The sequence below is a fragment of the Pseudoliparis swirei genome, chromosome 3 (genome assembly GCF_029220125.1).
Source record: "Pseudoliparis swirei isolate HS2019 ecotype Mariana Trench chromosome 3, NWPU_hadal_v1, whole genome shotgun sequence".
In the NCBI taxonomy this organism is placed as follows: Eukaryota; Metazoa; Chordata; class Actinopteri; order Perciformes; family Liparidae; genus Pseudoliparis; species Pseudoliparis swirei.
Genome location: NC_079390.1, coordinates 14,119,458 through 14,131,564, shown reverse-complemented (window position 1 = coordinate 14,131,564; position 12,107 = coordinate 14,119,458).

The following is a 12,107-nucleotide window of genomic DNA, read 5'->3' as shown; positions in this document are numbered from 1 at the left end:
GGAACAAGGATTATGTCTTTTATCGTTGCTGATGACCTGCTGGCTTTGTTGCACTTGAGGTGTTTGGAATGAAGGTCAGGTTCGATTTAATTCTGAGACTTCCAAGACCGTCAGACGAGACAGCAGCAACAGAGACAGCACATATTACAGTGAAGAAGCACACAGAAGGTGTACTGAACAAAAGTATAATGACCTGTGCTTTCCACAGAGCTTATTTATTGAAATAATCCAGAATCCAAATGGAAAAGTCCCATTAGTTTTTTTGTTGTGGCTGCCAGTGTAAAGCTTACTTCCATGGTTGGCCTCCAAAAATACTTCATCCTTGCCCCACGCTATATGTTACTGTGCAAACATGAAACAATGCAGCACTGAAGGCCATGCACGCTCAAAAATCCTGTGTGCTTTATTCTTTTTATCTTGACTATCAGGGCATACAATATATAGAATATAGCACCCACAGCTGCAAACCTAACTTAGCGACCACCCAAAGGTGATTTATCTAAACACTCCCATTCGCTGTCCCTGACAGGCAGTCTCTTTGCTGCAGGTCAAAAACAAAGACACAGATATACAGCAGTGGTTTGAAGAAGTAATGCCTTCTTATAATCCCTCTATAATCCTTGACTCAAGTCTGTGATCCACTGTCTTCCCTGGAGGAGACAGATAGTTCAGTCATACTGGGCTTATCAGCTCAGTGCCATGTTAAAAAGCAATATCTGATTTATTATTGCAGCAAATTGCTGTGATGGAAGATTTCTACGTTTGATCGGGAGAAGAGTTGTGATTCAAATAAATAATTTGCACACAAACAGAGTCTTTGAAAGAATCAAAAGTTGTCTTTGTGGTTTATTAGCCTGCAGGCAGAAGGACGTTCCACAGACACGTATCTCAGTGCACTTTGGAAGGAACTCCAATGAACATCCATTCTTCAACAGTATTTAAGCCATACAGAGAGTAACGCCCTCATACGTCATCTTAGAAAACCTCTGGTGTGTCTCCCTCTATTTCCTCTTTGTTGAGACATCTCACCTGATCGCGTCCAACAATGAAACTGTTGGGGTTTTGGGAAATAGGATGATAAAGATCAGGGAGGTTGCTGAGTCTTTGCTGAGTCAAGTGTTTTAAGAACAACTGCAGACTGTTCACTAAATGCACACTTCCCGTTTTCAGTTCACAGCTATATTATCATCAATACATTTGTCGATATATATTGTACATACATAATTTTACCATTTCATTGCTCCACTGTGCCAATTAAATCAAGGAGCCACCTGGCGTGTGACGTGCAGTGTGTGTGTCCTAACAGAGATGAAAACTCCCCAATCCTTTTTATCAAGATATTCAAGATAATATATATCATTTTTTTCTAATTCTCTCTGCATGCAAAGGTACGCTGCCTCTTGTCTCATTTAAAAGCAACTGATAACATAAGAACGGTGGCTGCCTGGGTGTCCTAAACTCCACGCAATCAGGACCATTTGAATAATGTCATGCCGCCTTGTTAGCAATTCAAACAGCCAAAGAGGCAATTACGCCATTTTCATGTATCCACAGAGGCCCCGCTGTCACAACTCTGACACCGCGCCCCCGTGTTTTAATACGGCCGACAGGAACATTACATTCGTCAGCTGCTATGAAAAACTAACCGAGCCATATTAATACTCCTCCTACCAGCCTCCAATCCCACCGCCTCCCTCTCCTATCTCTCTCAATCACCCTTATCTCTCTCTCCAGCCCTCACCTCCTCTTTCATTTACGAGACAGTCTATCATTTGGGAAACACGGCGGCATGATTGTGGCCTCCGCTGGAGGGGGAGAACCGAATGCTATCATCACTTCCCAGGGCCATAATCAATAGTGTCAATCATGGCGATGGCGGGAAGAGAACAGTGGATTGCTGCGGGGTCCTCAGAGATCATATTGGAGGGCTTTGTCTTTTCTCTGGCTCTCCCCACAGTCCTGTTCATTTATTCTGCCGGCATTCCCAATGTCAGTCTCATTCCACTGCAGGAGGGGAAACACTATTTTGTCATAGAGAGTTTGGAGAACATGTTGCCTGTTGAAAGGCTTCCAAAGATATAGTTTTTAGCGATGGTGCGCCAGTCTATCAAATTACATAGTATTACATTACATCCACAGTACATAGTGATGAGGCCAGAATGTAGCATGTAGTACGTCGTATTTGGAAAAATCTTCCAGTATGCATCGGATCAGTCTACCTCACCTACAGGATCCCACAATACAAAGCCCTGGAACGGCACCGTCTACATGATCACAACAACAGTGACCACAAAACCATGAAGTATGTTATCGGCCAAAACAAAACAAAAACATTGGTCATGAACAAAACAAATGAAAAGCTCAATAAGTTGTATGATGGGATAAAATTCCAATAATGGTACACGTTTGTTTGGTTCAGTGCTCTAAAAGTTAAACAGTTTCATACTGCATAATACTGATGAGCACACTATGCAGTATGCACTGTATACATAGTGCAGTAGTATAGAGGAGGGGGTTTCAATGGTCAGAGGTGCACTCCAATATGTTCCAATGTAACATTTTATCTTTGTGTTAACATTTAGCAATTGATGTAACTCTTCTTTTTTTTTAATGCTAGAATATTATGTTTTACTTGCGGGACTGACCCTTAAACATTTTCATGGGGAAAGGATTTATAGCAGGCCGTATTTCTCACCAACATTTTGTGCTGCAGAGGAAGTAAATCACAGGAGAAAGACACAGCAGCGGGCTAAGCTCACACTTTGAAAATCATTCCAGGTGGTAAATCAGACAAGCCATAATATTGATCCATGCTTGACTTTGAAGCTCAGTTTCAGTTCTGGTGAAAAAGCATAGAAAAAGCCAACTTCACAGCTGTGTCTGTGTTGAATATATTCATCGTTTGTGTGTTTCAGTTGACATCTGATGTCACATCCAGAGCAGAACAAATTGAAAGCAGCAACCTTGCCTTTTTATTTATTTTAAGTACAAGTATAAACATATGGGTACATGTGAATATCAAGATAAACAAATGTTTTTTTCATGTCTTATGATGCACACTCAAGTATGGATATTTATTTGCTTATTATTAATGAAAATTATACTTCTCATAAGTTGTTAACTGTGAACATTATTGCAAACAACAGCAACAGCCACTCAGTGTAATACTCACAGGATACGAGGCATCATATCATCCAATAGCATCGCATTGCTTCCCTGTCTACTCTCCTCCAGCCATATCGCTGCTGCCTTAAGTTACCAATACAAACCAAACATTTCATAATACTGCCTCATTTAATACAATTGAACCGAGAAAATACAGGTAGGCCTTTAATGTCTTAAAACCAAAGCATTTGTCACAAATATTGACAATAATTTTTTTAGCAAAATGCATATACAAAAAATTTATATTTTAAATATTCCAGGGAGGAGTGGAACTGCCCCAGTGAGTTGTTGGATGCAGAGCTGCAGGTGTTCCATCCCCTCCTCCAAAGTCTCTCAACAGGGGAGAGTAATAATAATAATAATAATAATAATAATAATGATAAAAGTAAAAGTACTTCCACCACAATTACCTATATCTTCACCAAATAAAAGTCCTGCATTCAAAATCTTTCTGAAGTCAAAGTATGTAAGTATTTCAAAGACACGTACTTAAAGTAGAAATGCATCCCGATGGCCTCTGTAGTACTGTATGTTATAGATTATATGATTGATATTGATTTAATTAAATGTTGCAACTGGATGCAATAGAGCTAATTTTATTAAATTGTTAGAATGTTGACTTGTTTAATTTACTGTATGACAATGCATTACATTTAATTGGTTAATTATCCTAAAATATAGTAAGTAAAAAGTACACTATTTCCCTCAAAAGTAGCATCAACATTGTACTCAATTACTTACAAGTAAATGTAACTATGTTTGTGATCTTCCAATAAAAAGAGTGTAAGACCAAATCAAGTGCCGACTGAAAAAGTTGGTGGCAATAGTACAAACCCTAACCCAGTGGAAAGTTTAATCTGGAGCCCAGCAAAGGCTGATTATTGACTTTTTTTTAAATGAAAATAATGTGTTTGGCTGCACTGTAAACACACAACTAGTGCTGTGGTATTAAATCACACTTGCTGTTACCACCACGGGCGTCACCAAATCAACTGAAATCTTAAGAATTATAACTTAAACCTGACCTTGTGACAGACTCTTATATATCACTGCTGTGATATAAAGCCATTGTATTCTGAATGAGTAAAAGCAAATGAATTATCTGGCCCTATGAGTTATTCCAGCACTGCATGAGCCATAAACTTCCAGGCAAAGTGCTGCTGTCTTGCCCCCCCGGCAGTGTTAAGAGGTGTGGAAGAGCTATCTGTTCTCACAGGGGAAGCCAAAGAGAAAATAGGGCATCGCTGTCAAGGCACGAGAGAAGCCACAGAGGATGTAGGTAGGATTAGGCAAGCAGGCCTCAAGCTGCCTGACTGCACCACCTAAACGCCTCAGAGTTCCTCTTAAAATATGCCCAAATGACCCTGCAATGTTAATAGATGGTACCTTTTTTGCCATGCTTTCATTACGTCTCAATTAAAATGTCCCCAGGTGGAGCTTTTCAGCTCTGCGTTTGATTAATTTCTTCTGAGTGCTCTTACGAGACGACATTAGCAGTCGTCTGCTAAGTCAGCCACCTCGACTCAGCACCGTGCAGCCGTTGTTCTGCAGCGTCAAGGGGTTTCTGATCCCTTCGTCTGTGGCTGCAGAACACAGGAGCAGGCACGTGATTATTAAACTGTGGAGCAGAACGGCTTCACCTCACAACAGGAAGCCAAGGAAAAGGGCATTTTGCCATCCTGTCGGAGAACAGGCGAAGGAGTTGGTGGGACGGGGCGGAGGGAGCATACAAGATACAATTTCACAGCTGAGCACGCTCGCTTGGATCTCCGGCATGAGCAGGAAAGGATTTTTGTATACATGAGGTAATAGCAGAGCGGAAGTAGAAGATGAGATACCATTTTTAAACTGCTCCCCGTCTGTTTCTCTTCATCAGGAGAGACGGTGTTGCCCTTTACAAGATCTTAAAATAGCACACACTTTAAAAGAGCAACTCAGTGTCTTACATTCACTTAACTCCACTTGTGCTAATTCTCTCTTCAGCCCTTATTCATCTGGTGAGATTACGCAGCACAAGAGGTAGATGTTCATGTGACTCTAATGACCGAGTGGAAAATCTGTGTTTGGATGTCAGGATGTTTTGTAATCATAGAAATTCTTCACCTTTTAATAACCAGTGAAGCCTATAGCTTGTTGAAGCTCGTTTTTTTATCTGCTCTTTATCGCATAGATCAACAGTGATGTTGTTATCAAAATAACCACCAACTGGTCACTTCACTCATCTCGTGGCTGCATTGCCTCGTCGACTGAGGCTGATGTCCGTGTTCATATCTCTGCCTCTTCCACAATGACACAGGGCTGCTTGTAACGATTATCTTTCAATCAATCTAATGATTTTCTTTCCCGCTTAGTTAATTAATTTAACTGAAAATGGTTATGAGATGAATAGATTTCATCACTGGAGTAATATGCGGTTTATAATAATCACTGGCAAATGTATTTTTTGCATCAGAATGAGGCAAGAAAAATATCTGAAACAATTTACAGATGCAACAGTGTGTACCGTTAGTTAGAGCCATTTTCTTAAATACAGACAACATAAACGACCGGATATCAGCGTTGGATAACATATGCCATCAGCTTTTCAACAACTGATGACCTCAAGCGAAGAAACATATCCAACACATACCTGAACATCCATTCTCACCAACAATAATGCACTTCTCATATATTCCACTCATCCTTCTTCCCCCCAGGACCAAACTGAAAATTATGGGAGACCGAGCCTTCTGCTCCGCTGCTCCGAGACTGTGGAATGCCCTCCCAAACCAGCTGAGGACACCACAGACTGTGGATGTTTTTAAAAAAGGCCTAAAAACACACCTTTTTAGAATAGCTTTTCACTAGATTTGAACATAGACGTCGCTGCTTTTATTCTGTTTTATCTAAACCATTTTTACTTTGTAGCACTTTGAGTTTTGCCCATGCAAATTAAAAAGTGCATTATAAATATAATCTATTATTATTATTATTATTATTATTAGGTGTCAGTCGGCCAGTCAGGAGGCTAAACACAGTCCTCAGCTGAGGAATCAATCTGCCATCTCTCCGGGCCCACCGGCGAAGCAACACACACCTTATAGCTGCGGCGGAGGATAATCAAAACCATAATTGCTTTTTAAATCACAACGCTAATGACAAGATCTCTCGATTGTAAGGCATTGTAATCATGCCATTAATATGGATGACTCCAGCATTGGGAGCCATCTGTTTGGCGGAGGCAGCGCTGGACACTTTCCAACAGACACTCATTTCAAGGACTGCATTTTGGCCAACGATCACAGGCAACATAATCAATGTGAATACCGTCACCGGTGCTAGGAAACGAGGGACCTAAATTGATCCATCAATCACCTATTCAGACAATGTTTATTCAGCCTTGCCTCACTTCGCAGTAATACACACAGATGAAAGCTCCAAAATGAAAGAAAGATGGCAAAGACTAGAGAGCAATAGCATGGCACAAAAACAGGCACTCTTTGCACAGGGCTTTAGTGTTCGCTTTTGGTGGGGTAGGTGATTGCCTTGGGTTACCTCGGGGTGGAATTAATTATACAAGCTTTTTAAAAAGGGCCCTCTTTGGTCTTCACAGGAATGTGCGAAGCGAGCAAGCTCCCGAGGTATCTAGCATTATTCCTCTTTATGTTCTTTCATCAAACATTCTCTTTCTTCTCAAACTTTTCCGTACTTACTGCCAGAGTGGAAATGTGGGGCATTTGAGATGTTATTGCAAAACTTAAATTGCCCCCCTCCCTTCCTTTCCTGCCTTACCCTTATGACTAATGTATTTCCAGGACAAAAGCATATGTCGCCTTCAAAGAAGCTGTGCAGCAACTCCTGCATGCTGTCGCTGTGTTTGTGGTCGCTCGGGGGGTGGGGGGGGGGGGGGGAACAGAAATACTTTTTTGCCTCAGGGTATTTCAAACAGCTTTACTTTGTGTTTTAGCATTTCAAGGAATGAGCGAGCCAAACCGTTGCTTTGTCGTGACATGGGTCTCTCTGAGAAAGTCTAGGGAGGCCAACGGCTGGAGGAACGAGCACATGGGTTATATGGGGCATGCCTAGAGGAAGGGAAAAAGTGGAGTCACATTTATCGAGTGGGGATGCTGGAGAGAAAAATAGCATTTGCAATGTAAATTTAGAAGTCAATCAATTAAAATAAGAAAAGAGGCATGCTCTGAATTAAATCAACATATCAACATTTTGCCGGACAGAGATGCCTCATTGTCTCATTTCTTTGACTGAATGGGCACTGCGTTTCATTAATTCCAGAGATATGCATAGTCCAAAAGTCTAGACCGGGAAGACTGTGGGATGTTGATGTAACTGCTCCCTCGATGATCAATGCCAGACAGACTTAAATTACATGTCCCTGGTTCAGTCCTATTCGCTATAAATTGAAGAAAAGCTCATTTTATGATAAAAGCAGAAGCAATCGGGGCCCTTAACTTATTGCATACAGCACTTGCAGTTTATGCTGTCCCTGCACCCAATTTGTTAAAGTTTCCTGGAGTTACAAAACTCTTGAAAGAGAACATTTTGTTACATCTTCCTAGTGTAGCTTAAAGCACACAAGTATGCAAACCGTATGCTTCTGTCTGTCTGTTACATTTCTTGCCAGGCACTTTAATGTGGGCCTTTTTACCTGCTGAAACACGGGAGCTCTGGGTCTCTTTTAGTGTGCAGTTAATTGGCAACCCTGCCTTCACTCCCTGAGAGCAGGAGACAGTCTGCAGGGGGAGAGCAACCAACGCAACGCATCTCATCTCTCTGCAGATTTCTTCATCTCTTGTAATTAATTGCATTCTTAAAGAACAAAATGTAAATACGCCGCTGACACACTGCCAATTATTATTAAATCACCGTCTTCCTGACGTTTTCTGCTCAACCGGGGGAGAATCAAACGCTTTAGAGGGTGTTACGAAAGCTTTAATAGTGTCCCTTTGTTCTTGAGACACATTGTGAAAAATGCATCCAGACAAAGTGTTCCTGCTACGTGTAATCAATTCTGTCAGCTTCTACCAGCCAAGAAGACGGGGCGGAGGGAAGATCTGAGGGAAAACACCATCTCACTTGTCTCCCCCTTGTTCTTTGATCAGGCGAAACAAGTTTCTTTCACATCCAAGAAATGTAGATAAAGAGAAAACCACCATATCTGAGCAGGACAAATATTCATTCCCTTGGTTATGTACCGTCGTCAATAATTATCGACATCTAGTCTGTGATCACTGTGAGATCAGCAAGCATTTCAACCAAAACAACTACCTGTTCATGTTTTTAATCTCATAAAGCACTGATACATAAGGAGGATAATGGTGGTTTTAACATGAATTATATTTTGTCTCCAGCATAAAGGCACATACAGTGTGTATGTGTCGAACAGCAACCTCTCCTGTCTCAGCATTTGTTTAATGAACATATTCTTATGGTCACCAATATTTTGGATTTGTTTGAGCTGGATGGTCTCGATAAATATTGGGTGGCCTTGCCAAAATATCAGCACAATAATTGTACATCAACCAGAACAGAAAGGAAGCAGGAGTCAGAGTAATAGAATGGTTTGAACGACCACAGCCATACGTTCCCCAGCGCGTGTAACTGTCCCAATGTAATCATGTGCAAGATGAATCAGACTGAGATCATGTCAAATCTTAAGTCATGGTACTAGCTCACTGCAAACTAAGTTGACAGCCCTGTGTAACCTGATACAAAAACATGTGTTGGATACAGCACAATAAAGCGCCACTCAAAATCTAATGAGTTGGTTGAATGTTTAATGTTTTCAGCGTGTAATTGCATGTCATTAATATGACAGTCTTTTAGACAAGAAATGGATTTGGCTGTAGGCGCATTTGTGGAAAGTTTTGTTTCGTAGTAAAAAACGAAAAGAACGTCAACGTTGGTTTTCTTTCAGTCAGAGCCGGCCGTGGCGGAAGTGCAGAGAAAGAAGAACAAATACACAGACGATGCAGTTTGTGTGGCTAAACTAAACAGAGTCAAAACTAAGATGAATGGATTATCAAAACTGTAAATCCATCAGAGTAAAAACACACAGCACAGTAGCATACAGTATCATTCTGACAGAATAGCAGGATTGATGCGAGCATACAAACTGCTTCACCAAACAACTTTGCACGACATGACTCTGTCAATAAATGTACTAATTAACTGTTAACACCATCTGCCTCTGCCTGGCAGCAGAGTTGTGTCAGCATTCAGACAACAACGTGGTTTTCTGGGGAGGCCAATCATTCACTTGTTGAGCCATTGTCGTCGTGCATCACTGAGATTGGTTCAGCTGTTCCTCAGCAATGAGACCAGTGAAATGACTGGCTGAGAACACATTTATAAATCCCCACACCCTGCGATCCATGTTCACCTGCAAAGAGCCCATTGGGCCATAATACTTAAGCCATAGACCTCCCGCCTGTATCTGTTGTCGCCTTAGCTGCTTAGCACAATGAAAATAGGGCCCTAAGAATCTATCTAAGGCATTGCTTTGAGCTAAATGCTTAATAAGGCTAACATGGTGATGTTAAGCAGGTATAAGCCATGTTCACTATCTTAGTTTAGCGTGTTTGCATGTTCACTATGCTATTCAGCACGAAATACAAAAGCATAGTTAAAAAGTTTCCCGTTTGGAAAAGAGACGTATGAGGCATCTGGTGCTTTACTCTCAGCATCATCAAGAAACATGGGACTGTATGAGGGACCTTCTGTCCAAATTTAAAGAGCAGGTTTGAAAAGTTAAATACCAGAAGAGCCCTAGAGAGACAAACAGTGTCCTTGTGGATGGCTTAGCTGTAGTCACAGCGGTCCCTGGTGTTGTACGGCATTATACCTGAAAAGCCACCGCAAACAGGGAAGAAATGCTCCGCTAACCTCAATAACTCTTGTAACAAGCTGAGGTGGGATCTGCTGTCTCTCAAAAGCCTGCCTTTTATTACCAGCAAGTAAACAGAAGCAAATAGGCTTGTGGTGTGATGTGCATTAGAAGCTGGAGGTAGTGTATACTAAGTGCATTAAGAACACAATTTAAGAGCTTCCCTCTGGTGCTTAGTCTACGAGGCGATTTCTAAAGAGGTAGAGGCATTGTTGAGAAACGGGTTTTTTCCAATAAGGTTAGTGTTTACACTTTCTTGGCTTAAGTGCAATGCCTGGGAAAGCAAAAGACTACACCACAAATAAGAGATTCAGCTCAAAGTCCACACTCGGGGCTCGGTGCACCCCACACACACTGAATACCAATTACCACCACGTGTCTACAGAGTTCGCCTGGTTATCTCTATGATCACCAAATAACACAATTAAGTGTTTTTAATAATAACTGACAACAAACATTAAGTCCCCTTTCGATCATCACAGACATGTTCTGTATCCCTGTAGAATCTTTAAGCACATCATCAAACACATGTCCTTGTCATTTAAACTTCCTCCAAAGAGAGTTGTCAAAGATTATGACTCTTATCCGATCTGTGTGATGTTGTAAACCAAATATCTGCTGCCTGTGATCTGACGTGATATATTCTTGAATATGACTGTGAGGGGATGAGAAGCCTCCATGTTAGCTGTGATCCTCTTAGCTTCTTGTATTGAAAAAAAAGATTCAACGAGTCCAATGTGAACATGAACTCACAGCTATTTCCTGATTAGTGTGTCACGCTTTTGTGTAAAACTTGCAGGATGCTCTGTGTCTATAGATAGATCTGCTGTTTACATTGTATGGCTGAGTGGAGCAGCCATGTTCTGTCTCACATTCACATCTTAATCAGCACGGTCTGTTTGATATGTTGGAACGCAATCAACTCGGTAATGGACTGCAGCATGAGAGCTTGTGTCCAATTACAAAATGAGAGTCATCAGCAGGTCTTGCCGAGGCAGCTAAAGATCGTCGCCATCACACAACAAGCTTGTTGTGTTGTGTTAACTGGACAACCCAGAGTTCTCCTGTCCTGGCGTCACACTGAGCAGAGAATAAATACATCTCTCTCACTTCCTCTCACTTCTTGCAGCAGATCGTATTTTGTGTGCGAGGTGTTTGAAGACGGCACAGCGGTGTTGCCGGTGAAAACTAAACTGCTCTGTGATTTCACCCTCACTTGCTTCAGGCTTCTCTCGCAGCTTTGGGAAACTGCAGCAACACAACAAACTACGGCAGAGTTCTTCTTTAATGCCTTTACAACAGAGACAAGGAGCTTGGCTTTGTGGATGCAAGTCACTCACACCTCTGGACATAAAATAATACATAAGACATAGAATATATTATCAACCAATTTACATTGTATGTAATATTACCCCTTTAGAATATTGATCAAATGCAAATCTTCGTGTCATTATTTAGGTCATTGCTTGGTCATTCTTTCTTATGTACAAAATCATTGTTGTTGCACAGAGAGGAGGGAATTACCAGTACTATGTAAAGAGGCAGGGAATTAACTTCAAAATACTAATATTCATTCTGACAGGATGGATCTGATGTTTTTAGTGTGGCAAGACTGCCCTCTGGTGAATTACCACAATATGTCAATTAGGATATGGTGGCAGTGGCACAGCTGGAATAATATGGATTCCTATATGGGGTAAAAAGTGCAGTGAGTGAGTGGTATGCAAGGAAAGGACGCAGACGCCTAAGAAAGGCTATTTAACAGTCCGTTTCAATTATAGTAACCCTCTATAATCTACAGGACTGTCTCAGAAAATTAGAATATTGTGATGAAGTTCTTTATTTTCTGTAATGCAATTAAAAGAACAAAAATGTCATGCATTCTGGATTCATTACAAATCAACTGAAATATTGCAAGCCTTTTATTCTGATTTATTGCTGATTATGGCTTACAGTTTAAGAAAACTCAAATATCCTATCTCTAAATATTAGAATATCATGAAAAAGTATACTAGTAGGGTATTAAACAAATCACTTGAATTGTCTAATTAACTCGAAA